Source organism: Pezoporus flaviventris, unplaced genomic scaffold (genome assembly GCF_033815535.1).
Source record: "Pezoporus flaviventris isolate CSIRO_AGI_PZ_B2104156 unplaced genomic scaffold, CSIRO_AGI_Pfla_v1 ptg000006l, whole genome shotgun sequence".
Classification (NCBI taxonomy): Eukaryota; Metazoa; Chordata; class Aves; order Psittaciformes; family Psittacidae; genus Pezoporus; species Pezoporus flaviventris.
In genome coordinates this window covers 19,608,089-19,635,335 of record NW_026892554.1, presented here as the reverse complement: position 1 = coordinate 19,635,335, position 27,247 = coordinate 19,608,089, and the positions used below count along the sequence as shown (strand labels likewise).

The 27,247-nt window shown below is 53.1% G+C and overlaps 1 protein-coding gene across 3 annotated transcripts in view; it reads left to right on the top strand.

Annotated features, from left to right (window-relative positions):
- Positions 1 to 27,247, top strand: part of LINGO1 (leucine rich repeat and Ig domain containing 1) — a 149,989-nt gene that overhangs the window by 30,334 nt on the left and 92,408 nt on the right. For 2 of the 3 annotated variants that reach the window (XM_061447296.1, XM_061447294.1), the window contains exon 1: positions 15,231 to 15,251. The exons of the other annotated variant lie outside the window; for it this stretch is intronic. The gene's annotated coding sequence lies outside the window, so the exon portion shown is untranslated. Of the gene's footprint in view, positions 1 to 15,230; positions 15,252 to 27,247 lie in introns of those variants that run through there. 3 annotated transcript variants of the gene reach the window in all.

The following is a 27,247-nucleotide window of genomic DNA, read 5'->3' as shown; positions in this document are numbered from 1 at the left end:
GTTGCATCTTGTCTCCAAGCATTAACCACTAACTAGAGTTCATTTGCCTCCCCCCGCCCCGACCCCCCCAGAGATTCCAGGGGGGAGGCAAGTTTGCACATGGTCTTTTTAAGCACTTGATGGATGCAGCGGCTTTACTAATCCAACACCAGAAGGGAAAGCTGATATTAACAGTGGAAAATGTTCTGTCCAGCGCTTTAAGTGACTTATCACTAAGGGGCTGCATGTGGGATGCGTTTTATCTGATGGGCTGCGTTCTGCATCCCTCAGTGCTCTGGGATCCATTTTGGAATGGTGGTCCTGGTCCCTGCTGTCGCCAAATGGGACAGGACATCAGCTGGGTGCTGGTTTTCCTTCCCTCCCAATGGCTCTAAAGGAGAGGGGCCATACTCCCTGCGTCAGAACTTTTTTGGAAGCGGCTGAGACATCTTGTCGCATCCTGCTTTTAAGCTGGGGTTCGGAATTTGGAGCGTCTCTTTAATCTTGAAATGGTTGGTTTTAAACATTAAAGCACGTTTGGAAAGGCGGCTAGCACGGAATGTTTTAGGAGACATTTCTCCCTGTCTTCAGAAACTCTTACAAGTCTCCTTTCTTCTCTGATGAATGTGTCGAGAATCTGAGGGCGAGCACTGAAACCAGCTGAGGGCTTTAAAAATAGATAACCAATAAAGCAAGCTGGAAGGCTTTAGGATGGGTTTGTCTGGAAAAGAGGTGATGGAGAGGAGATGGTTTTTTCCTTGACCTGGTTTTGGGTTGCACCACGCAGTGAGATGCGCAACAAGGGCAGCTCATGGCCTCGCGGGGAGAGGCTGGGAAGGCGTGCAGGGCATTGGGAATGTCCTGCAAGGGTTAATGCTGGTGCCTGGCTATAGCTGGATGCGCTGAAGCTGAAGTGGAGCAGTATGCAAATCTATCCACTTTCATAAACTGCTTAATTAGGCGAATGTTAATGAGACGTTAATTACTGTTGTGCCGGCGAATCCCACGGAACGGAGATTATGTTTCTCTTCAAACATCCAGTCTTAATTATAACTTGCACTTAATTCCACTGGCTTGCTTGGGACAGAGCTGGGGAGGGCGGACGTGGCGCCAGCTCCTGCGGGTGCCCACAGCGCATCCTCCGTCCTTGCCTGCACTGCAGCAGTGCACATGGGGACATGGGGACAGAGCCATGGTGGGGACATGGGGATAGTGGCTGTGAACCCCTCCTGTGCGGCCAGCTCCTTGTGCCCAGCTCCAGCCTGGCAGCAAACCCTCCTGGTGCATGTCACTGGGTGGAAAATCCCATGTCACATGTAAAAGCTCCATCCTCTTCTTTCATGGGCTTGAGAAGCCTCTGGGAAGTTCCTGTTTGTGGCTCGTGTGCTCCAGGGATGCTGCATTGCTCTGCTTTGGAGGCACCTGCTCCAAACTGGTCAGACTGGGAACAGAGAGCCTCTGGGGATGCAAGCGTCCATCCTATGCAAGCATCCATCCTGTCCTCTCCTTCCTCACTTTCAGTTTCTACCTACCTTGGGCTTTCCAGCTGGACTGCAAACGCTTTCTAGGCTGCCTCTGATTCCCCATTCCTGTATGGATTTTTAATTGATGGAAGTGCGAATTGCCAGAGGTGCTGCTTCCACCGTGCCTGACGTGCACGTGTGAATATTTCTAAAGTATGCCTTCAACTCGGAGATCAGCAAGAGATCACTGCAGCGATGAGAAACAGCATCTCATTTCCAATTTTAACACCTATTATGATGACTTTTTTTTAACATGGCTTCCCTTGATGTTGAGGATAACAGAACGCTTTCAAATGAGGTATTAGAGAGCCATGAAATCTGCATCCTCGGGGGTTTTCTGTTGGGTTTTCATCCATGCATAGTTGGTGGCTGCTCTGGGCTAACCGTGAGCTTTTCCTGGCTCTTTGCTCATTGGTGGTCCAAGGGGCAGCATCCCAAGGCTGAAATGTGAGGTTTGGGCTCCATTGGGGTACCTGGGGTGAAGTTACATCCAGTGGCAAGGCTGGTGTTACACAAGTTGTTCTCCTCGCTGCTGATGCTGGTCCTCCCAGCAGGAGCCCCACGTCCTTCATGTCCCCAGCTTGTTAATTACACATGCTGCATCTGCACGCTCGCAGCTCGTCACCAGAAACCTGCAGCCGGGCAGCGGTGGCCGTCATCATCCCATTCCTGCTCTGATGGCCGGTGGGAAGCTGCTCCGGGGTTGGAGTCACTTTGGATTTCCATTGTGCGCCACTGCAGCCTCGAGGGGTGAAAAAGAAGTGCTGTCCCCCAGCAACCCTCACTGGGGGTGATGATTCTCCACATTGGATGTTTTCAATCAAAAAGAGTGTCAGCTTAGGTTTCTTTCCCCTGTCGTTTCCTTCTTTTCTTCCCTCTGTTCTGGCTCTGCTGTTTGATTTCCAGGCAGGTTTGATATTTCCTCTCCCAGCGAGCCCTGGGGACTCTTGCGGATTCCTTTGATCACAGTCAGTGTCCCTCCTATGATGGATGGGCTGGGCTTGGAGGACCAAGTGCAGGCAGGCTGGAGGCTGCACCCACTGCAGCACCCATGGGGGTGGCACCAGCCAGCTCTGCCTGCATCTCGCTGCCTTCTTCCAGAGCCATCTGAACGTGGAGGTTTTCATCTCCTAAAAAGCTTTTCTACCAGAAGAAACGTGTCCAACAACCAAAGAGTTTTGCCCGTTTTTCCTTCTCCCCTCTCATTCTGCACCTCTCAGCGTTGAGGTCCCTGTTAATTAATCGAGATTTAATTAATTCCAGCTCCTTTGATTGTTACAAGGGGCAGGATGAGGGCACACTGCCCCCTTGCAGAGCTGCCTGCCGCTCCCTCCTCCCCTCCTTGCACCAGCAAATCTCCAACAAGCAGAGCCCTGCTGCAGAGCCAGCAGCTGCGTGGGAGGCAGAGACAGCGCTTTGCATACGATTCCAGTAACATACAGCCTGTTTGGGAAACACAGAATCATAGAATGGGATGGGTTGGAAGGCACCTTAAGGAAGCAGGGAGGACCGAGAGCATCTATTGTCTGCATTGAGACCCCGCCGTGAGGATGCTCCTGCATATTGGTGCCCCCCATGCTGCTTTTTGGAGCCCTAAAATGCCATGAGCAGGTGCTGGCAGGACTGGGTACTCCAGTGCTACCTACGCAGGCTGGGTACCCAAGAGAAGTATCCTTGACTGGGCATCATGGGCAGAGGAGAAGCCTTCACTCCAACCTGCGATGCTCTGCTTGTTGCTTCTAATTGTTGAGCCCAGCACCCGCTGGCTTGAAAATCAAATAACAGGAAAGAGGAGGAAGGAGGTTTTGGCTCCATAATGTGTCTAAATTACACTTATTGTGTTGGGAGCCAGGTGTTGGGGTAAATCCGTTTCCACAGCACTCTGTATCTTTACTGAGTGGGATGTTGGGGGATAAAGCAATGTTCTCCATGTGTTATCGTGGCCTGACAGCAATAAGGCAGGCAAATGTGATTAATGAGAAAGTTTGAGTTAACCAAGTGGAGTCCTTTCTTGTTAGGGAGAAATTAGTTCCCTTTACCACCAGCCGTTGTTCATGTGCAGTTGGGACTGCTCTCATCCACCTTTTCGTTTGTTTTAAATGCCAGATAACTTGTTTCTTATTTACTTTTGCCTGCCAGGTTGATGGCATGATACCACTCACCCTGTCTGGACTTGGGGCTTTGTTGCTTCCTGCTGATAGCAGCACTGAGAGCATGCGAGGGGATGCTGGTGGGGGACGGAGATCCTGCTGGGGACAGCAAGGCACAGGGGATGCTGAGGGCTGGGGAAGCAAAAACCCTCTCCGCTGGGCAAGGGAGGGGGAAGAAGCGGTTGTGTAGCAATCAGCCAGAGCAGGGGAGCAAGAGCCTGCAATATTAATGAGTCTTTTAATGAAATATACATCTGCCGTTCAGGGGCTCGCGGCCCGAGATGCAGGCGTGAGATCTGGGTTCAGCAGTGCTTGCTGCAGGACCTTTTATTTTACAAGAGTCGAAACAAAATCGGGATGTATTTTTAATCCTTTCCTCCTTGCTGCCTTTCCTTGTCATCCCTCGCTAAACCCATAAAAGCTCGGCCAGGTTTTGATTGGGTGCCCTGGCTTCAGCGGACATCCTTTGGGATGCCTGCATCCCTACACGGTCCCTTGGCCCAGTGACCCAACCAGGGCTGATTTGCAAGGCAGGAGCGAGCTGTGGCTGCCTGCCATTTAGTAGCTTTAGCTTTTCAAGAAAGAAGGGTATTTCATCCCTGCCACATTTGGGGCAGGCATGGGCAGGATCTCCTCAGCCTGGATTTCAAATTGTCCTATGGCAATCGTGCCTGGAGGCAGAGGTGAAGGCTGGGTCGTGTTTGCTCTTCACTGGTTCTTTTCATGCTGGGATCTCTTAGCAGTAACTCGGGAAGCCAGCCATTGCAAAGCCCATCCTGCCAGTGAGGAGCAGGAGGAGCTGGGGAGGTGGGCTTGGGTCTAATGCAGGGTATTTGCTGCCAGACCCTATTGCTTGGTGTGGTTGGGCATGCGCAGAGGTGGAATACATGTCTCGGGGCCACCTGAGGCCATGGGCAGCCGAGGCTGCAGCCCCTGGGAGCTGCCTTTCCTTCCCTGCCACCTGCAGCCACAGAGACACCGTTTATCTAGAGCAATGAGAGACCTTAGAAAAATAACAATAAAGAAAAGCTGTATGAGAAGCATCTGTGAAATAATAAGAGCCCGGGGATGGAGCTGCTTTCATGTGGGAGCTCTTTGCTAACCGTGGGTTGCTCCCGTCCCTCGTTAAAGAGGCGATGCTCCCGCTCAGATCTTCCTTTCCTTTCAAGACCCTGCCATGGCATCCCGCAGGCTGGCGTGCCTGGCCCCTGCCAGCACATCCCTCCTGCTGCCAGCTCTTGAGCTGGTTTTAATCCCTCTAATCAGCCCCGCATCCAACCCCAGGGGGGGTGGGAGAGCTGGGCTCACACAGTGTGTCGCGCCTCCCCACTGTGTTACATCCCAAAGGAGAGATGTGGCAGGGCTGCTCCTGTGCTGGCAGCTATGGAGGATGGAAACCCCATGTCTTCCTCGGCATGGCTTTGCTAGGCTGAACTGCAGCCAGTCACCTCCCAGCCAGGGGAGATGCTGGTTTATGCTTGTACTGGTTCTGGTGCAGGACCCCAGGGACCACCCAAGCAGTGCAAGTGCTGTCAGGCACCGTGCTCCTTTCCAGCTGGCTGGAAAATGTCCATTGAAGCTTGCATTCCCAGGAAAAAGCTGGTTCAGCCGAGCTAAAACACTTGTGGGACTCTGTGTTGTAACGTGGGGAGGTTTTTTGTTGTCCTCACATGGGAGCAGGGGAGCACGGGCTAGGGGAGAGGTGCCCCTACCAACAGCCCCCAGAGCAGGGTAAAACGCAAAGGGACTCCACCAGCAGATGCTGGCAAGCAGAGAGGAGGATGGGGGGCTCCAGACATCCGGAGAGCCTGGTGCTGGCCATGCTGATGTTTCCAGTTGAAGTTTCCTCTGTTGCTCTGCCCTGCGCTGCTGCCTGCCAGCGAGAGGGCTTTGCTTGCTGGGAACGTGTGGTTATTTGCACATGGCTCGGGAAGAGCTTTCACATGGTCCCTGGGTGGGCTTTCCCTATAATAAAATCATTTTGCTGCTCTGGGAAGAGACTTGTGCGAGCAAGGATTAAGGTGTACTCCAGAGCGTTTGCCTCATGGTCCGTGGCATGAAGAGAGGTACAAGGGAAAGGTGCTGTGTCTTATTTAGAGGCTCAGTAGTTGAAATGTGTTGCGTGGGCTCAGGAGAGCAGGGATTTCTGCAGGCCTCAAGAGCTATGGACCTCTGCAGGTTGCTGGAGCTAAAAAGTGGGGCTGAGGAAGAGGAACCCTGAGGTGGGCTTGGGGGTCTTGCAGTCTTCTTGTCATCTCAGAGGCAGAGGGAGTGATGCGCCAGTGAGCACCTGAGATTGTGCTTGGACACCAGTGTAGGATCCAGCGCCATCCTTTCAGCTGTGGATAAACATATTTCCTTGCTATGCGTGAGGCCTGGGGTCTCCAGCAGCTGTGGAGATGCAGGGGGCCAGAAGCAGTGTTTAAGAACTAAGGGAGATGCACTAGGAAATTATTAGCCATGCAAACAGCATCCCTGTGTGCTGCAAATGGGGGGTTTATGAAGTCTGTGCTGAGCCCTTGGAGATCTCTTGAGCAAGAGTGGTCTGCGTGCCACACAGAGCTATTATTGGAAGGGGTGGCTTCGCTGCCTATCATCCGGCTTTGCTGAGTTAGCTCCATGGAATGTTGCCAGACTCAAAGTATCTTTTCCTTGGCCGTTGCTAACCCACCTACTTGGAGTGGGTGATGACTGGTTCGTTCCACAGCTCAGCTGGAAAAAGCGAGTGTCCCTGTGGGAGGGTGGGAAGAGGGAGCGTTGCAGGGTGGCATCTCCCGAGGGAAGAAGTGGGTTGCTTGGGAGACAAGTTCAGTATCCCATTGCCAACTCAAGAAGGTCCTGCTCGGCTCCTGCAGGTGCCCTTGGCTGTGTGTTGGGTTGGACCACTGCTGCTTATTGGCTTGGTCAACAACCCCCTCCGAAGTGCTGAGGGAGCTGTGTGCAATGGCAGAGCCCCTCTGCCTTCAATCTTGGGATGTGTGGGGAGATGTAGTTCCCCTCTTGGATCCCAATGCTTGCTTGCCGTGCTCCTGATGGGGGTGGGAAGCATCCTTTGCACTTGGCATGGGATCCGTGCATCCCTGTGGAGACATATTCCTCAGGGGTTGCTCCCTGGGGCTCTGACAGCAACCACGCTGGCAATGCCTGCTGCTGCCAGCCCCCCTGCTGCCACTCCAGCCGTGGATTCCCCTCTGTGCCGTTGCTAACATAAATCCCCAAGTCCCTTTCGTGTCAGACATGAAGAGGTTGCTTTGCAATGAATTAGGTTGTTAGGTTTTCTTCAAGAAAAAAGCATCCCTTCAGCCCCAGAACTGCTGCTCAAAGGACAGGAGTGTGAAGGATGCAGAAGGTGCTTGCGGGGAGAGAGGAGATATCAAAAGGAGGCGAGGGATGCTCAGATGATGGCCGACACAAGCAGGAATGATAGGAGAAACCTAAGGAAAGAGAAAAGAGCCGCAGCACAGGCACCCAGCTTTGTGGGCAAAGGCCTAAAATCTGTCTGGCAAGTGCCCAGGATGCAGGAGGGGAGGATTGCCCCTAGCAGTGAGCATCCCTCCTCCTGTGCTGGCAGCCCTGCTGCTGCTGAGGCTGAGACAGTTTGCAGTTACGAGTTGTACTGCACTGGGACATGAGGAAAGCTAGGGAGGAACTGGGAGTCTGATTCCCCCTGGGAAGGCAGCATCACTGCAGGTCAAGGATTAAATCCATTAAGGAGAAGCGCTTGGGGGAAAGCCCTGGACACGATGCGTATGGAGGCTGATGCATTAAAACTGCTTCCTGAGGAGTTCTCTTCCCACTCGGGAGGCAGGGAGAGGGCTCGGGCACAAAACCACCACCCGGAGCTGCCTCCAGCACTAATGGCTTTGCATTTGCCAGCAAGCTGGGAGCAGCCTGGTCCCAGCCTGGCGCCGGCAGGTGAAAGAAACCCTTCAAACCTCATTCCTTTCCGAGCCAGGGCCAAGTGCTGGAGGCAGCAGAGACCCTTCCCTTTGTCCTATGTGTTCCGGAGGCTGCTGTGCAGAGCTGCAGCCTTTGCTCCGACGGAAGGTTATCCAACCCAGCGTGCTTGTTCCAACCATTTCTTCTTGTGTTGTGCAAGGACAAAATCCATTTCATCAGAGGGGTCTCAGCCAGCTCTAATCATAACAGAGATCTGGGTTCCCTGGAAGGTCCCTTGCTGCTCCCGGCTGTATGAGCTGCCTGCTCATGAGTGTATGGCTAGGTGTAGGGAGGCATTTTCTTTCTAGGTGTTGCCTAACAACAGGATGCGAAGAGCCTCCCAAAGCTTCCCAAATGAGCAGACTTCTCCCAGAAGGTGCTGGAGGTGAAGCAATTGGCCATTTCTGATTTGCTTTGGAAAACACGGAGTTTCACTCTTATTGTTTTTTCCTGTTCTTCCCTTCCATCTTGCATCCCCACACATTTCCTTTTATTCCCCCCTCCCCTCTTCCTCCTCCTTTTCATGAGCTATTTTCAAATGCCAGGAAGGGCGAGATCTGAGGGGAGGAGGAGTAACTGAAAGAACAACAACAAAAAAAAGGGTGGTGAAATTATTTCACACATTGGCGGAGGAAAAAGAAAGTGTGGGTGTAGGGAAAGAGAACAGCTCCAATTCCCACAGGACGAAAAGCAGCTTCATTCATCCCTCCATGCAATCCTATCAGGTAGAAAGGTTTGGTTACATTCACCGCTGGTCCCTCTTGCTTCACGGCCCTGACCTGGCACAGGTTTGGTGTCAGGGCTTTGGTACCAAGGGAGCCGGGGCAGGAGGGTGCTGAATGGGGAGAAAGGGAAGGATGAGCTGCTGGAAAACCTGGCTTTGGATAAAGCCAAGCTTTTACCCAGCTTGGCCCTGGGAAGGGTTAGGGGAGATGTGAATAGTGCCAGCTTCATGGGAAGTGTCTCTTCACACAAGGACAGTATGTTGGATGATTTCCCATGTTTAATAAATAGGATTAAGCCCAGCAACAACAGTGCTCGCTGAGAACTAGGAGTTTAGCTCCTGATAAACTCTTTAGTTGGCAAAATCTTCTTATGCGCAATTGTTTTCTCATTTAGGTGGTAAAATGAAATAGGTGGTTTGGCTTCATCCAAACCAATCTTGAGATGTGATTTGCTTGGATCACTGGCCACGCTGACAACTCTTGTAGCCACTGGAAAAGGGAAGGAATAATCCAAATCCCAAAGGCAGCTTTTCTGAGCCGCTCGCTGCTGAGATGCTGAAGATAATGCTGGATGCTCTGGCTGACCCATGCTGAAGACCTGTCTCCTTCACACTGTTGCCTTTGGTGAGCTTTGGAGAAGACCCTTGCTGGGAGGAGACTGGAGACTCGGCAGCAGCATTCCCCTGCCTGTCAACCCATGGGTGAAGCCAGGTGCTTGCAGCAGGCTGGCATTTCACACCTTGGCGAGGGTGACATTTTCCTTGCTGCATTTCCACGTTGGGAACCTGGCATTTCACCCCAAGAGGAAGCTGGTATTTGTGAGGCAGGGCACTGGCATTTCATTCATTGTTACCATCCAGTGATTCAGACAAGGTCTCTTAGCCAGAAAGGTCAGCTGGGGCTCTGCTGGTCTTTGCTGCTTTTCTTTCCTTTCTTCTTTTCCCCCGCAGGGAAAGAGGGAAAAACAAAGCCAAGCCATGCACCAGAACCACTGATTGCCATTTTTCTCGCCTTGGAAATGAATGTTTGCTATGCTACATAAAAGCTAAGGCTTTCCATAGGCTGTCTTGCAAGACTGTCTTTTGTTAAGGTCATTATTTTGCTTGGTGCTCCAAAGGTGCAGCCCAGAGCCTGGTACTTGTGCCAGTACAGTGTGGGTTGCACCAGTGCTCGCCCTGGTGCTCACCATTGCTCCAGTAACCCTACATCAACCCTGTTCTTGGGCTGAAGAGCTGAGCTGAAGCCCAGATTAACCTTAATACATTTCAAGGAGCCCAGACCTGCGTCTTTTCTGGCCAAACACCAGGTTTTGCCCCCAGAGTTGCCCTGGGGCCATTGATTTTCCATTGCCCATTCTGACATGGGCAAGGGACGAGGAGTAGAAAGGGGAAAGCGAGTGCAGGTCCCTGTTGTTACTGTGGGGCTCTTGTTGGACTGGGGCAATATAGACACTGCCAGGGCCTGGGGAACATATATAAAATCAATGAGAAGCTCTTAAATTGTGCCTGAACCTTGCAGAGAACAGCGTGAGGAGTGCTGGCTGCAGAGATGTATTTGCTGCCACTCCGCGGGCTGCGGTACATTCATTAAGTATCTCAAAGATGGATACACCCCCCAGTTCACCTCCTGAGAGAGACGGGGAATTTATTTCCTCCTCAACCATGCCATCAGTCACCAGTGACAGCACCACCGCGGCACTGCACAGTCAGAGAGGCACAGGCCTTAGGGAGGGGACTGCCTTGGAGCCCTGTGCCCTGGCTGGGAAAAGGGGACCCCATTCCCTGCTCTCGGGAGGAAGGGTGTCTTGTACCAGGAGTAGCTTGATGCACCTTAATGAGCTGTTCAGGACCCTGCAGCCGGGTTCTGCATCCCTTTGCCATCCAGCACCGAGTGCATCCATCTCTAATCCGGTGGTCGATGGTTCCTCCTCTGCCAGGCGGACCTGGTCCCCTCCTTGGCACGCTGCTTCTGCTCCCAGCCTTGCTTTGGGATGCTGGGAGCTGCCCAGCTCCACACTGTGCATATAAATGTGAGAGCCCAAAATCTTTGTGAGGAAACTGTGTTGTGCCTGACTGTATGCTTGTAGCTGTTACTGGAGCAGCAGACATTGAGCAGGATGAATCCAGCGACCCACTCAATGTCTGAGCTGCTTGGCTTTTCCTCCCTCCTCCGCCTGCTCTGTCAGTGATGCTTTGGGCTGGGAAGATGTGGCAGGGCCATTTAGCAGGAGAAAAGCCCAGCTAGGAGGAGCTGGGTGACCCTCCTGCCCTGCACCCAGCACCCTGGGACCAGCCCTTCCCAGACCCCATGGCCTCCCCTTTCCTTCCCATGCTGACAGTTCCCTCTGTGGTGCCTTCTGCTGTCAGCCAAGGTGCACATCAGTTGATGTGGAAACCTGGGTTTTACTTCTTCCTCTAATCTCTTCTGATTTCTTCGTTCCCCTATAGCAGCTGGGAACCCACAGATTATCCCGTAAGAGCAGAAGAAAGACTTGTCAACCTTTCTTACACTCTCCTTGAGATGAAAATAAGTTCCTGAACCCCTTATAATGCTTTATTTTCTGCTGCCTCTGCTACTCAGAGTGTAATTTGACTGACTAAAGGCTCTTGAAGCTAAGAAAAGAGGAAAGATAAAGTAGAGCAATAATAATAATGACAAAACCTGCTCCCCAGAGGCTGTAAGGGCCTGGAGGCTCAGAGGCTGGCACCAGGGTAGGTGTGAGCCTGGCTTTTGTTCCCCAGCTCTGGAGGCCGGTGCTGGGAGTGGGGACATCGGCTCTGCAGAAATGGGATGCTTTTCAGGAGAAGAAGGGTATTGTGTCCCCTGTGATATGGAAATGAGTGGGGAGGGAAGGGCAAGGAGAGAGGATTTCTGATGGTAATGAGGCTTTTCTTGCCTTGCCTCCATCCCTCCCTTTCAAACGGAGGATGGGGTTTCAAGGGCTGTTGTATTCTTCCTGTTTCTTGTGTTTTTTTCTAACCCTGCCTGTTGTGGGTTTTAAAGATAAAAGATGGGAGTTGCAATGAAGGGGAATCTGAGGAGGGCTGGGAGATGCTGCAGGGGTTATGGAGCCGGGGAGGATGCTATGAACTCTCATAGGCTGGATGGGCTTGGGAATGTTTTTCCTCTCCCACCCCACAAGCCTCAGCACTGCTGGAGGTGGATGTGACCTGCTAAGCTGGAGCAAAGGCTGGTGATGAGGGCTAGTGCCATGGCTGAGACCACGGTGGTTGTGCCATCCCCAAGCACCTTGTCCCAGCTCTGCTGTCCCCCTCCACAGCCCTTTCACTGCTGGCGTCCACAGGCTCCTATGGGGACACCCAAGACTCTTGGATGTTGCTTGTGAACAACTTTATAGCACCTCCTTTGGAGGAACAGCCTCTCCTCCCCTTGAGATAGCTGAAGACAGAGTATTCCTCCAGCTCCTAACTTAGTGACTGCAATAGTACTTGTGACTGCCCAACAATTGTCCCTTATTTTTAGCCTGAGCTTGTCTAGATTCAGCCTCCAGCCACTGACTCTGGGCGAGCATTTATCTGCTGCCTTGAGGGATGCTCTGCTACTCCAAAGCTCTTCCTCACGTAGGAAGCTGCACCGCTTGATGGAAAGGGCTGGGCACAACTTCCCTGCGCAAACAGCTTCTAGTGGAAAACTGTCATGTAAAACCTTGCTCTGTGCTGAGAGGTGAACTTCCTCCTCTGAACAGCCAGTGCTGTGAGCACTTAGCTCCTGGGGGAGCAAGGTGGGGAGTGGATGACTCAGGGGGAGGCGACACTGAATGAGCAGAAGATGCTTCCCAGGCAGTTGCAGGGTTGCTGTTGCTCACCGTGTGCTCCACTGTCGGTGCTTTTCGCTCGTTGCTGATGTGCAGAACTTCGCATGAGCCTCCCAGGGCAGCTCCCATGGGGCAGGAGCCGCTTTCCCCTCCTGCCCTGCAGCACAGGACCACTGCAATATGGCCCCTTGCAGAAAGTGCTGATTCCAACCCCAGTGCTGCTGTGCTGGGCTCTGCGGGTCAGGAGGGCTCGCAGGTCTAATGTGCCATTGAGGCAGGAGCTGGAAGAGAAGATGCCTCATGGTGAGCTTTGCTGGTGCTTGTTCCAGAGCTGATTTATTTAGCCAGAGCCCTGGAGCTGTGCTGGTGGTTCCCCCCCCACCCTGCCCAGCAAACATTGCTGCTCAGCTGTTTGATTTTAACCTTCCTAATGTTATAAGAAGTGACAGTAAATCCATCCTGTACGCACAGGACTGTGTGGGGTATTTAAACACTCTTTTGCATCCAGATGTGAACAGCTTTGGGGTGTCTCCTGACAATGTGGGTTGGTGCTGGATATATTACACCGTAAAAGTTAATGTTTGGAGTCTGACATTGAATCCACAAGAGCAAGTGAGCGGTTGGCAATGAACTCTGCTGCGTGGGGCAGCCCCATCACCCATGGATGCTGGGACAGCGTCTGAGAGGTGCTGGGGATGTCTGCCATCAGACCTCCTTGCAGACACCACTGTTAAAGGGCTGCCATATGCAGCCAAGAGTACCCATACAGCTTGTCTCCACCTCCAGAAAGCCCATTAGCCTGGGAGGAGCAGGAGGGAGAGTGAAGGGACATGGCAGAGGAAGATAAGGCCAGGGAGTGGAGGATTTGTGGGGAGTTAATGGGCAGTGAATTGGCTTTATGCCCCGGCAGGTTCCCATTTCCCTGGTGCTGTGCTGGCTCATCCGCATCCCAGTGCAGGCAGGGAGCATCTCCTCGAGCATCCCAGCCTGCCACGGCTGGACCACCGGCTGCTACGAGCCTTTGAGCACAGGGAGCTGGGCTTTGCAGCTCTGCTGTGCTGCCCTGGGATCTCTGGCACATGGTGGTAGCAAAAGCAGAGGTAAATGAGGTTATTTCAGTGCTGTCCCGCTGGTAATGCTGAGGGAGATGCTTTGGTTTAAATCAAATCTGGATCAAAGCGGAGATGGCTCCTCTGCTGGCTGGGGATATGTCTGAGCTCATAACATGAGGACAGCGTTTACTACTTAAAGTCATCTCCTTGTTCTGCTTCGGTCATCTATGCTGGCAGGACAACTCAGTATCTGCTCTGCTTCATATTGCATTGGTTTGGAGGAGCTGGATCTCACTGTGCCTTCTCCTCTGGGCAGGAGCGGTGGCCAGGCTTGGGCCATGCCCTCTGAAGGATGCTGACTCTATAGGAGGGTTATTTTTGAGGCTTTCTTGGGCACAAGAGCTGCAAAGCAGTGGTTTACTGCTGTGCCTGTCGGCACTGGGGCAGGGTGTCCCCGCATCACCTCACCCTGCACAGCTAGGACTTCCCCGTGGGAAGCTGGGATGTGCTGGGGACTCGCAGTAGCATTGTGGCTTTCCTCTCATGGGGCACTTAGAGGCCATCGCCTCAGCCAAAGCAGACATTTTCCAGCGCTTTTATGACCTCTCCAGCTCAGAGGTAACAGCTCTTCTCCCGGTGCCTGGAGAGCACTCTCAGCAGCAGCATCGTGACCGCTTAAGTCCTTCACCATGGCCACTGTATCCCCAGCACGCTGCACCAGAGAGGGCTCCGGGCTCCAGCAGTCTGAGAACGTGACAGCAATGCTTAGAATAGGGTCAGGAGCATCCCGGAGGGCAGCACACTGGGGTGAGGGGTGAACTGCCTGGGAGAGTTCCCCAGCAGCAAGGGGACATGGTGGGATGGTCACCTGCAGGCCAGACCCTGCTCCTGCAAGTCCTTTTCCTTGCTCGTATTCCCTTGCATGGGCTGGGATGAATGAAACGGACTTTGCAGCCCCAAATCCTTTAATCTCCAATATCCTTAACAGTATTAGCCAGACCACAGGAGTCATACACACAGTAATTGCGCTCAGCAGAGGACACTCAGAATTTCACGCTGGAAGGAAACGTATTATTCATTTTCTCCTGTCTCCCACCCATCTACACAGGAGTACATGGGAGTCATGATAAGGATACATTAAACAGGCCAAGGAATGTCACAGCATGCTCTCCCAGCTGTTAACCCGGGCAGGCTTGCAGGAGCTGCTTGGGGTGAGATCTGCTGAATGGGGGGTTTAATGCTGATGCAGATATTCACTTTTCACCTACTTATGTATCCTGAAGAAGCAGGGCAGTGCTGGGCACCAGCACAGGGATAGAGCTGTGGGGTGCCCCTTGGCTGTGTGGACCTCTGGGTCTAATTGTCCCAACCTCCAACACGCCACCATGGTCCTCTACGTGCAGAAGGGGTCATGGACGTTGGTACTGCCCAGGGACCTGCCTCTGACCTGGGCAAACACAACTTGTTGTGGGTTATGGCTGATGTAAAGCATCCCCTTGAGGACCTGGTGATGTTGTTAAAGAAGCTGCTTCGTCTTAAGTATCCCACAGCAGAGGCTCAGGCTTTAAGTCCAATGAGGTGGTTTATGTGAATGGTACAGCAGCAGAAACAGCTTGAGCTGGTGCTAAGTAAGTTAGGCTAAGCGATTAATATCCTTTATTTCCTTCCCACGTGAGGAGCCAGATCCTCATCTTTACAGCTGGGTGTTTGCACGCCCCATGCCCAAAGCTGCTCCTGTTTGCAGAGCTGATAACTGATGGGGAGAGGGCTGTATTGTCTGAGGAATACTTATGCAAACGAGCACAATGGCTTAATAGGAACACCTGGAGAAAACTCCAAAGAAAGCACCGTAAATTCCCCTTTCCTTGGATTTATGAGCAGGTTTTTCACAGATATTGATGGTTTCCCAGGCGTGTTGTTGTGAGTCCTCAGCACAGATTTGCAGGGCATGCTCCAGGAGCTGATGAGGCACTGGGAGAGGGGAAGGGTGATGGGGCAGCCCTGTGTTCACCCTGGGCCTACAGCCAATCCACTGAAGCACATCTCTCCCTCTCTTCCTTTCCAGGTTCCTCACCTCACCAGCAGGTCCTTGCAAGGTTTCAGCTCTGGTAAGTGCAATAGCATTTCCTTCTTGCTAACAGCGTGCTGGGGCTAGAGCATCGCGTGGGGCTGGAGGAGCAGTGGGGTTGGGCACCATCACTGAGGGTGTAAGAGCCCAAGCAGGGCTGAGGAGCTAGCTCCTGGCACAGACAGAGGCCCTTGTGCTAGTGCAGATATTTCCCTGCCATGTGAAATTTGGCTGAGATACTTTTATCACTGGTTTTCCATGATCCACAAAGGGAAAGTGAGGGGGCACCTTCATAGAGCCACAGAATCCCAGCCTGGTTTGGGTTGAAGGGACCTTAAAGCTCATCCGGTTCCAACCCCTGCCATGGGCAGGGACACCTTCCACTAGAGCAGCTTGCTCCAAGCCCCTGTGTCCAACCTGGCCTTGAACACTGCCAGAGATGGGGCAGCCACGGCTTCTCTGGGCACCCTGTGCCAGTGCCTCAGCACCCGCATAGAGAAGGCGATGAGATATTCTTTCTAATGTCTCATCTAAATCAACCCTCTTTCAGCCTAAAGCCGTTCCCCCTTGTCCTATCACTCCATGCCCTTGTAAAATGTCTCTCTGGATCTTTATTGTCAGCTCGTAAACTTTGATGGATGGGAGCCAAAAACTTCAGTTGAGTAATTGGCGTGATGACTGCAATAAAACCTTGAGAGGGCTCAGTCACCACAGCAGCTCTGGGTGGGATTTGGGGGACCTTTGGAAGGGTAAGAGGGTGAAGCAATGGGTGGGAGGAAAGCAAAACCTCCCAGGGGACCTCTGCAGAGGAGTTAGGCTTAGAGGAGAGTTTAGTACCTGGAAGAAATGTGAAAATCAGAGGTTGCAGTCCTTTGCTGTGAGCGAGCATCATCACCTCTGGGTGATGGGCTCCTCTCAGGCCACCCACTCCGCCACCAGCCACGTCGCTTGCCTTCTCCTGGGGCACACAGTGGGGAGAAGCATGAAGTTTCCCCCTCCTCATGCTGGCGTCCCCGTGCCATTCCGTGTTTGACATTTTCACACTTGCAAAGTCCCCGTGGGTTTTCTAACCATACACTTACCCCATCAGAAGGGGCCCTGCTGCAGTGCTGGGATGAATTAGCAGGACTGCCTGGCAAGCAGCAGGGCTGCATCGTGTTGTGTTGTCTTCGCCTTTGCCCTCTGGATGTTTTTCCTCTTAAGAAACATGTATTTATCAAAAGAGCAGCTTCTATGTTTGGCACTACCTGTTGGGGTGATAATTGAGTCCCACCAAAGGTGTGGACACCATCTGTATGCCCAAGGCTCTGCTGTCCTTGTCCCAGGTTGCATGGTGCTGTTGAACCTGAGAGTGTCTCTTTTCCTTAACAGAAAATGCTTTGCTAGCTGGGGCTTAAATACGTCAAAGGGAGGAGTGTTATGGTGGTCTCAGGGGTTTGGGTGTTGCTGGTGCGCCATGGCTCTGGGACAAAGCTGTTTTGGGATGGGGACAACCCTGCCCAGGGCATATCTGACCATGGCAAGGGGCAAACAATGGCAAACAAATGACTGCAATGATGGTTGCTTCTTGCCATCATTGACCACATGCGGTTTTCCCAGTCCATCCCTGTGGTTTTCCAGCTGTGTTGTTTGGTGGCTCCCTGGCCTGTTGTCCATGTTGGAGTGTTGGGATGCAAACTGCTGCGCCAGATCTGTGTCACCAGTGGTTGTAAATCTTGGTTCCTGAGGGACTGATGTCCTCTCCTGCTGCTCTCTCCTGTGCACCAGCACATTGGGCTGTCTTGGCCCGCAGTGCAAGCAGCGTCCCTGCCTCAGGAGCTGCTCCAGCATGTGGATAAACTCTGATCAGTGGTTGAGGAACTGGCCAAATGACTTTTCCATGTCAGGGCCGTGTTACACTGGGAAAATACAGCTCTGCTTTCCCAGGCAATTCCAGGCAGGATGGGACCTGCTTGTCCCCAGAAAAGGGGTGATGGAAAATGGCCTGGAGGAGGGGCAGAGAGGGAAGAAGGGGCGGTGGTGGTGGAGCTGCCTCTACTGAAGCATGGTAATTGGCTCATGGCTGCTTCTCCCTGATCTTCTTACACCCCTCTCATTGTACATCTCTCCCTGGCCGTGGCCATGTGTGTTAGCAGAGATAAAAGCTGTCTTCCCACATGGGGCTCTTCTCCCCCAGCATCCTTAATCGTGAGCCAACGTGGCAAACAGCCTTCCAGGGAGATGCCCTGGGCTCGGCTCCTTGCTCTCCCTCCCTGCCTTTTGCCTCTGCTCCTGCTTTCCCCAGCACCTCGGGGCTCCCCACAGCCTGTCACGTGCTTCTGATAAATGAGCTTCATCTGCACCCAAAATTAATCACATTGTCATGCCGGCAGAGGAGGAGGCAGCTGCGCCGAAATGCCTCCATCTCCGGCTAATTTATCACAGGGGCTGGGTGCAGCGCTGCTCCGCAGCTCCCACCGCATGGGGACATGCTCCGGAGAGGCGGCTGGGGCCGGGAGCTGGGATGGCTGGGATTGAACACGTCAGGAGGATGTCTTCTCCTCCTTCCCGGAGCTCAGCCGCTTGCTTTCAACCAGGAGGACCTGGCAGGAGGTTGCTCGCTGCTGGGTGATGCTGCTGGTGACAGCCTGGCTCCTCGGAGCCGCCTTGGACCTGGGAGCTGGACGATGCTCAGGAACCCGGAGCGGGAGACTACTGAGGAAAATGGATGTGAAGAGATTAGTCCAGGACTTCCAAACCCAAGGCGTTCGAGGATGGTGGAAGCGGGATGTACCTGGCCAGGCTGACGTATCCTCTGTGTTTGATCACTACAGTGCTGCCCGACAGAAGCAGAGACTTCACCGGCTGCGCGCGCACAGTGGGCTGGTGTCGAGGCACAGGACCCGCTCAGGTGCCAGCTCCTGCTACAAGACATTTGGGATGGGAGTTGGTTGCGGTGTTCACTGCTGGTGTTGCACAGAGGAAGCGCATCTTTTGGGGATCCACATCATCCTTGCTGCTCGTTGCCTCTCCATCGCAGTGTGAGTTTGGCTGGGCAGACCCTCTTTTCCTCAGGCCATCCCTAGGACAGACATGGGTTTCTCCAGTATATTCACTCCTGCTTGTCTTGTGGCAATTAATTACCGATTCCAGACCAGATTTGGCTCTGGAGTGCTTGTTAACTAATTGGATGCCTTCCAGCAGTCTCTCCATGATGGGAAAGTCACGCGTTCCTTGTCGGCTCCCTGATTGCTTTGTCCCGCTGCAGTCAATGGGAGCACCTTGGAAGAGTTCTCTTGGGGCCGCTCTCCTGGAGCTGCTGACAACATGGGATGCAAAACAACAGGCAGCAAAGCAAAGCACCGTACTGCTGCTGCTGCGCTTCAGTGGGCTCCGGGCCAGTGGAGGAGGCTGCAAACCTGCTCTGCCCGCTGGTCCGTGAGGGTTTCACAAGCGCTCTCTTTGCAGGCGTTGTCTGATGTGGTTTTTTAGCTTGTGGCCCAACAGAAATGCAGGGAAACCGCTGTACTTTGTGACCCGAGGCTCTGCGCTGCCCACGTTTTGCTGTCGTGGGGAGAACTTGCCCCATGATTTTAGAGAGAAGAGGTTTTCATCAATAAAAATTGAGCTGCTGGTGCTCCCAGCAGCTCACCCAGAGAAAGCAGAGAATTGCTTTTGTTAAAACCTGAAATCTTAACTCGTAAGGGCACGGGCTCCTTTGCACCAGCAGTAAGCTGGCTTTTGGATAAACACAGTGTTCTGGGGAAGGGGAAAGGGTGTGCTGGGTATCCTGCCAACATGTGCTTTTGATAGCCCCATGGGGTCTCTGCCCAACAGGCACCAGGCGGCTGAGCAAGAGGGGGCAGAAAGCTTTTCCTCCCTCCTCATCCCATGCTTTAGAGTGGTTCTGGGAGCTGTGCTTGTGCCTGTTTCAGAGCTCTTGGGGTGTGTGCATGGCTGTGAGCAGGAGGCACGTGTGACCTGATCTGTTCCTGGGCTCCTGCTGGTGCTGGGACAGGGCAGGACCTGCTGCCATTGCGTGGCATTTGCCATCCTCTTGGCTGAGAGGGAGCCTGGCTACCGCTTAGGGAGCACACAGGATGCTCCAGGGATGACACTGAGCCACCTCAGCAAAGGGAAGCACTCGTCTGCCCCCAAAATCAGCTTTTCCAGTCTCCAGACACTGCCAGAGCTTGGGAAAATCCAATAGGAGCTCTTTTGAAGTGCTTTGCCATGCTCTGCAATGATTGCTACGGAGGTGCCCAGGCCTTTTAGGACTGAGAGTTCAGTTTCTGGAAGGACCTGCTCCTTGGAAATTCAAATGAGCTGTCTCTGCAGATCCCCATGTACCAGCACCAGGGCAACGCTCAGGACCGGAGCTGACACCAGCAAATTTCCCACTTGCCGTTTCCTAGGTGCAATAACTGTGCCACAAACGGCATCAGACTCAACTATGCATTAACAGCCCTGTTTTCTGATCCTTCAGTCGTTTGTCAGTGCCAAGAGCCTGGAAGTGTTTCCTTGGGTGTAGTCTGGCCCCACGGTAATAAATTGGGGTGGCAGCGGAGGCTGCGGATGGGCAGGGAGTGCCAGAGGAGCAGGGGATGCCACCACACCCCTATCAGCACCGGGAGATGGTGCTGAGCCGTTCCCCACCAGGCTTTGCTAAACAGCCCCGGGGCAGGTTTGTGGCATCTCCTGTCCCTCTGTCTCTCGTAGGATCCGCGTGGATACAATGGATTTTAGTGGCATCACAATGATGTTGTGGAGAGGGCTGTGCTGTGAAGTGCTCTGGAGCTCTGCCTCTCAGGCTTGGGATCGGTTTGTGTTTCCTCGAGGCTCTGTGCTTTTGGGCAGAGCTGGAAACAGCAGCCTCCCCTGGGGGCCGGTCCTGGCACGCTCCAGAGCCAGCTCAAGGGAGCTGGAATAACCTGATACAACTCTGCGGAGCCTGCTTTCTAGTCCCTGTAATTAAACACCCAGCTGTTGAGATCTTTTATGTGTATTCAAATTGAAACTTGGCAAGCTTGCAGTGGCAGGGAGCTGGATTCGGTGACCAGGAAGATCTATTGTGCTCTTAAAGCAAGCTCCATTATACCCTGTCCAGGATGGGCAGAGATCTGAGGGGGACAGAGTTCCCTTATGGGCTGATGAGATTGTGTAGGAAACTGCTGAGCTACTGCTGATACACAGCCCATGGGCAGGAGTGAGTAGGGGCTTCCTTAGAGATGGAGTCTCCAGAAGCCAAAAGGAGTCTCCAGAGTCCCTAAGGGCCATATGTGAGGCTGCGGTCTCAGGGGGAGAAAAGGGTTCATTCACTGGAGAGCTTCCAGGCAGTGCCTGAGCTGAGCTTAAGTCCAACCACCTCATCCCGCAGGAGCTGGCTGGAGAAGATGGCTGAGCCATCCCCTCTTCTCTGAACCAAACCCCTAAACTGGCGGTTTGTCCATCAGAAGCAATAATGCACCAAGAAGGAAATGTCACTTAGAGGATTTATGGGAGACGTGCTTCGCTGGTCTCCTTTTTAAGGTTATACTGAAAATCAAACCCTACTTTCCCCAATGGGGACCGTCAGGCTGTCAACATAAAGAATGTCCCCCTGCATCATGGAGCCACATCCGTGTGCGTGCACGCAGCATACACAGGGATGATGAGGCAGGGCAGCACAAAAGGCTCTGCTTGCGTGGCTGGAGAGCTGAGGAAAATCATTATTTTTACACATATATTTTTATATGGCAATTTCCTGGCTGCATTGAAGGAAAAACCACAGTTACACAGGCTCAGGAGCAAGTTCCCAGTATAAAAACCCAGCGTGTGACTTCTTTATGCAACTGAAGCACAAACTCATCATGGCCATGAGGCAGACGTGCTTGGCATGGCTCACGTAGAGGGGAGAGCATCCCATCCTGGTAGGACCCATGAGCACGTGGTGCCATCAGCTTGCAGGGAGTGCTCAGCTGAGGTTGAGAAAGGGATGAGCTTGGCTTTGAGTGAACCTTCCTTTCCCACCCCGAGTGCTGGGGCAGTGATTTGAGGTCTGGCCCTCCTCAGTGTGGCTGGACAGGGCTCTGTGGCTTGCGGACATTCATGAGCTCTGACAGTGGAGCTAATGTGATTAAGGGCTTTCCTCACCTTCCACTCAGTGCTTATTAACATTTCCCTTCTAAGGTGTTCATGAGCACGGCTCCATCTCTCTGCAGCAATGAGGGATGGCTCCCCAAAGGCTGTGGGTGCTGCCTGGCCAGCTATGGGGCAGTGCAGAGGGAGCTGCCACCCATTCCAACCTTGCTTCCATCAGGGAATCCTATTTCTACCAGGATGGGAGCTCGGGGAGGGCGGCTGCCCTGGTTAGGGGGGGTGAGGCTGCTTAGCTGGTAGCCTGTGAACGGGGACCTACAAACAGCTTCTCTGTGGTGTCACAACCCCATCCTCTGCACAGGCAGGGAGAGAACCCAGTTTTGGAAGCCTCCTTCCCAGCTCTCTCAATCCAGGGTCACGAGAGATATTTTTATGCGGTCTTACAAGTAGGTCTTGAGGCAAATCGAAGCGGGTGTTTCAAAGCCTGCATGCAAATAACCCCTCTGTGTGCCACACAGAACCCTTCACCTTTGGCTCTGCTGCTTCTTTGCCCTGCTCTGTGCTCTCCTTCTGCTCCATGTCCCTCCTGCGGATGCCTGCAGCAGGCTGCCACCAGCACTGATCCCTGCCCAGCCAAGTGTGCTTGCAGAAGGTGCCTCTAGACCTTCCCTGCTGTACCCCAGATGGACAGTGGTCGTGTGGCCTTCTCATTCAGGGAAAAGACAAAGACTGGAAAAGTAAAAATAGTGGTTTTAAATACAGCATTTCAAGAGGAACATCCAGTGCCACAAAAGGGGATGTTTGGCTTGTGTCCCACTGCTCGGCTGTGGTCCCTTGTGCCCTCATGGAGCCCATCTCCAGCCCAAGGCATGTGGAAAATGGCAAGCAGGGATCTGGGGTGTTTAGCTGAATTAGAACCAAACTTTGTTGTCTTTTTAGTCAGAGAATGACTTTCAGCGTCTTTTAGACACCAAAGCATGTCAGCCTATGTCGAACCAAAGCAGAAAAGCATGTTTGATTTTATTTTTCCTGAATATTTTAGTTCTTCCACCAAGGAAAAGTGAATTTCCCATGGAAACTGCATTTCCTGTTTGGAAACAGGTTGTTAACATGCCAATCAGCACTACAGAAGGCTGCTTTTCCAGGGGCTAATACCTGAAGATTGACTGATTTCAATATTTAGCAAGATGCAGCCTCTGATTCAGCTTTTCCCCTGCATCATCAGGGCTTTTGTGCTCTTCCTTTCTCCTGTGTGGATCCTCCGGAGAGCCAGGCTCAGCGGAGCCGAGGAAGGGCTCTCCTCTCTATCTGTTTCCATGAAACCTCCAGGAATTTAATATCTCTGAGATTTCCAGCTGTCACTCACACGCTGTTGAATCTGACTGCTGAGTCGGGGAGTAATGAGGGGAGGCAGACAACACGTGGGGCACGTGGTGCACAAACCTGGTGTTCTTAAGGGAACCATACCAAAAATCATATAAAAACCCTGCTTTTCATGGGTTTTCCCTTGTTCTGGCTGCAGGTAGCTGTTGGTGTGGTCTGCCTTGGGGTGGTGACACTGGATGGTGCTGTGGACAGGATGGGTGCTCTCACACGGACACGGTCCTTCTGCTGTGACACTGGGTCTGTGTTAAAGCCCTGGCATGAGCATCTCCAGCAGTGCTGCAGACCCATCATCTCAGAGCCATCCTTTAGAGATAAAGGAGATTTTCATTAAAAGCACTGCTTGTGCTTTTATATTATATATATCTGTTACATTGCAGGGTGAGGTGAGATGTGGAAAAAGAGTGGAACAGCCATTAACATACCTGTTAAAATACTGAACAGTGCTGCCATGAAAATGACCTGGGCTGATTGATGAAGGTGCTGCCTTGCCTTGGTGCCCTGCTCCAGGACGCATTGGTGGGACAGGGATGAAACACCCTATGGCAGGTTTGGAGGTGATGCCTGATTGCTTTGCGCAGCCTGAGTGTGCCCCATCTTGCTGTTTGCAAGGGGGATGTCAGTGCTGGGGGCAAAGGGGAAGCAGGGACATGCCATGGGAGCAGTGGAGCCTGTTACTGCATCGGGGGGAAGCATAAGCGATGCTGCCTGAGGCATGTGGTGCTGCCTCGTGCTGCAGGCAGCAGCAGGCAGGAGGAGGAGGAGGGCTGCTGATGGAGGCTGCAGCTTCTGCCCAAGTCACTGCTCTCCAGGGTCCAGCTCAGCTCTGGGATGCTTGGAGAAATACAGAGCCACACAATTGCTGCTTGTGCCTGCTTTTATCCCCCTTCCCCACTCCTCTCTGTCTGCAATGGCGGGCGGCCCAGAGCCAGGCTTTTCATCCTTTTTTGTCTTTTTTAGCAAGAATAAGTCTTTTATCTGTTGTCTGTGAGACTGTGCTGGAAACAGAGTCCTACAGATCTTGTGGGGCTTTTTATAGCCACCTCCATCTCCCAGGTTACCTGTCTGAAGCTTGGGCTGTGCCCTGAGTTGGCACCGCTGGCTAGGACAGAGCTTAACCCCGACTGGAGGCAGGGATGCAGGGATGGGGACATGGGGGCTTCACCCCTATGGCATGATGCTGTCTCCACTCGCCTTGCACTGAGTGTAATAGGAAAAGGGAAGCGTGTGGATGGGAGAAGGGAAGCGTACAGCAAGGAAAACCAGCTCATTTTGCTTAATTATGACTGACTGTGACAGCCCGCATCTTTAGTTTGAAAAGTATCTGTGAGGTGCGGGCTGCTTCTCTCAAACGGGCTAATTATGTTAATTAAAATGCTTTCTTTATAGCAGTTCTGATTAATAAAAACAGTTCCAGTGCTCTCTTTAAGCACGCTAACCTTCTGTTGTGCAGGAAAACTGGCTTTTCTCAGCAATTTATGACTTTTAAAAGAGATTACAGCGGGACAGCCTGCTGCTTTCACACAGTAACGCTTCCTCCCCGGGGGAAGAGCGAGGCAGCCCAACACCGCAGCACCCCACTCCCGGGAACAGACGGGGGAGAGCAGTGGGGCAGCAGCGCCGGAGCAGGCAGCAACATGTGCCCGTGTGGGAGCCGCGCATGGGAGGGAGGCGTCGGGGAGCTCGGCGAGAGTGCCAGGGAATAAAAATACCACTTATTCCTCTAATTGCTGTTTATTTCCTCTGCAAAGGATGGGGATAATTAACAAGCTCCCAATTAAGAAAAAAACTGCGTGTAGGGGAAAAACAGGTACGGGTGCCAAGAGAGCAGGGTTTGTGCTGGAGCATGGTGAGGGGCAGCGGGGAGGTCCCTTCTGCTGACCACACATGGGATGGGGCCCTTTGGGGAATCAAGGACTTTGAGGACCTGAAGTTTTGAACTGGAACAGGGGAACTTCAGGTTGGATATAAGGAAGAAGTTCTTTGCTGTGGGGATGCTGAGGCACTGGCACAGGGTGCCCAGAAAAGTGGTGCATGCTTCATCCCTGGCAGTGTTCAAGGCCAGGTTGGACAGAGCCTTGGTGACATGGTCTAGTGTGAGGCATCCCTGCCCATGGCAAGGGGTTGGAACTGGATGATCTTAAGCTCCTTCCCAACCCAAACATTCTATGATTCTTGGGCATGGTGGATCCCAGCTCCTCACCAGAGCCCTTTACCAAGATGGTGGTTGTGCTTCCAGAGGTTTTAAAGGTTCAGAGCTTGCTTGACAGTTGGTGTTGGGCTGGTTGATGTTTTGCCTCTTGGCTGGTTTGTTGGTTCTTGAAGGGGTTTATTTCTTGTGTGTGGAGGTTCAGACCCTCTGAGCATAGTCTGGTGTGGGTTTGGAGAGTGGCTGAGCATCTACCACCCTCCTGCAGAGCAGCAGCTCGGTATCTCTGCAGGTAGCTCTTAAAATACTATAAGCAGGCAACCTGGTGCATCACCAGTTGCTCATGTAGAGGGTAGAACACACTTGTCCCCAAACACCAGTCCTGCTGCCTTGCAGGCAAATGAGCCAGAGGGGCTCAGAGCAGTTTGTGTCTTGCTGTTGTAGAAGATGAGGAAAGTGAACGCTTGTCTCTGGTTCTGTGAAATACAGCCTGTGAAAGAGATGACGGCATCAGTGTGCCATCAGCCATGACCCCTGACGGGGTGGCTGGGTGACTTCACTGGGCTCACTGACAGGGTGAGCTGCTGGTGAGGGGAGAGCGGCTGCACGGCGGCTCCAGGGTCACCACCCACTGACACACCACTCGGAACCAGCCTTACAATGGGCTTTGCATGCCCTAAGGCTGCTGCTGGCACTGTGCTGGGTTTTGGAACCTCCCCTGGGCACCCAGCGAGGCTTGGCACAGCTCACTGGGCAGGCTCTGCCAGCCCCATGGACTTTGATTCCCTGCTTGTCACCGCTCCTGTGCCCTCCATCCCTCCTGTCCTTCCCAGTCCTGCTCCCCATCTCCTGCCATGTTTGGAGTCTTTTGGGACACCATAAGGATGCTGTATACAGGCCAGCAGGCGAGGGGACGTGGTGGTGAGTTCCATGCACAGGCAGCACTGCCCTCCAGCACATTGGCACCCCACAGAGCCCAGCAAGCAGTCATAGAGTGAAGCCATCCAGAGCTTTCCTGCGGGTAACCCCCCCAACTTGGAGGTTACAGCTGCCTCAGTGCACCAAAGCATGGCTCCAGCCCCCCCAGCATAGCTCTTTCCCTGCCCCACAGGCTTGGCTGGGGCTGGCTGCGCTGCACTCTTCCCCTTGCTGTCCCATTTACCTCTGCTATATTTACATGTCTATTTTATGATTTCAATTTTTAATGCTTCTGCTCTTTGAAGATGCTTAATGCTTTGGAGTGGAACATTTTCTTCTGAGTCCTGAGTGCCAATTGAGGACAGACCAATAAATCAACTAATAACTGGAACCTCATTTTCTGCTCCTGTGGTTGCGAGTTAACCCTCCTTGTGCTGCCTAGGTTCTCCCAGTGCTTCCCATTATCCCCAGGCAGGACTCTGCTCTATTGCTGGGCGAGCACTGCCTGTACTGGGTGTAAACATCACAAGCATTTGCATGCTGTCTGTGCTGGCTCTCAGCATCCCTTGCCTGGGTGGTGTCAGGTCTTTGGTTTCTCGTGCTGGGCTGTATCTCAGGTGATGGTTTCCGGCTCTCACCTTCTATTCTCTGCCATCACCACCAGCCCCAATGCCCCATTGCTGAACGGTCAGCAGAGCTGGAGATTAACAAGGCTGCCTGCAGAGGGTCTGGCAGGTCACCCAGGCTGTTCCCAATCCCAGTCCCAGGCAGCTCCTCAGCCTGGAACAGCCAAGTGCCAGCTTTATGGCTTTGCGGTGATGCGGAATCCAGGCCCTCTCACTGCGCCCTGCAGGAATGGCATCCAGAGAAAGCCTCTTCCCCGCTGCTTGCACAGATGCTCAGGAGCCCAGCAACCTGTGGCAGACCCGGAGGAATCCCTCAGGAAGGCATTGCATCCCTGTTTCAGTGGCAGCTGGAGCAGATGAGCTGCCGGCGCAGGAGAACCGGCACCGAGAGCCTAACTGAAAGTGGCAGATCTTAGGTAAATCCTCTTTCCGGCTACTCACCCCAGCCCATAAGGGCTGAGGACTTTCCACACCACTGCCTCTGTTTTGTCCAGCTCTATTTACTGCTGTCATTCATATCAATATCATTTAATCCTTTAAGGAAGCACCTGCTCTTCCCCCCTCCTGTGGCAGCGAGTTCTGCAGGTTGCTTGCAGGGTGCTGTGCTTGAGGATTGAGCGCTACCCCTGCCCTGACGGTACCTCCGGATACCATCCTGGAGCCAGGCTGCTGGGCTTACCTCACTGTACTGCCTTCTTGCCTGTTGAATTACGAAAGCACTGCTTGCATCACCTGGCAGATGCCCACGGAGCTGCCTCTCCTCTGCTCTTTAACTTCTGACTTGGAGGTGTTGCATGCATTAGCCTCTGCTCCTCTACATCTGGAGCCATGCTGCGTCCGAGGGCTGCGCTAAGCTGGTGTGGCCAGAGCCCTGGGGAAGCCCTGGCTGTGCAGGAAGCAGCC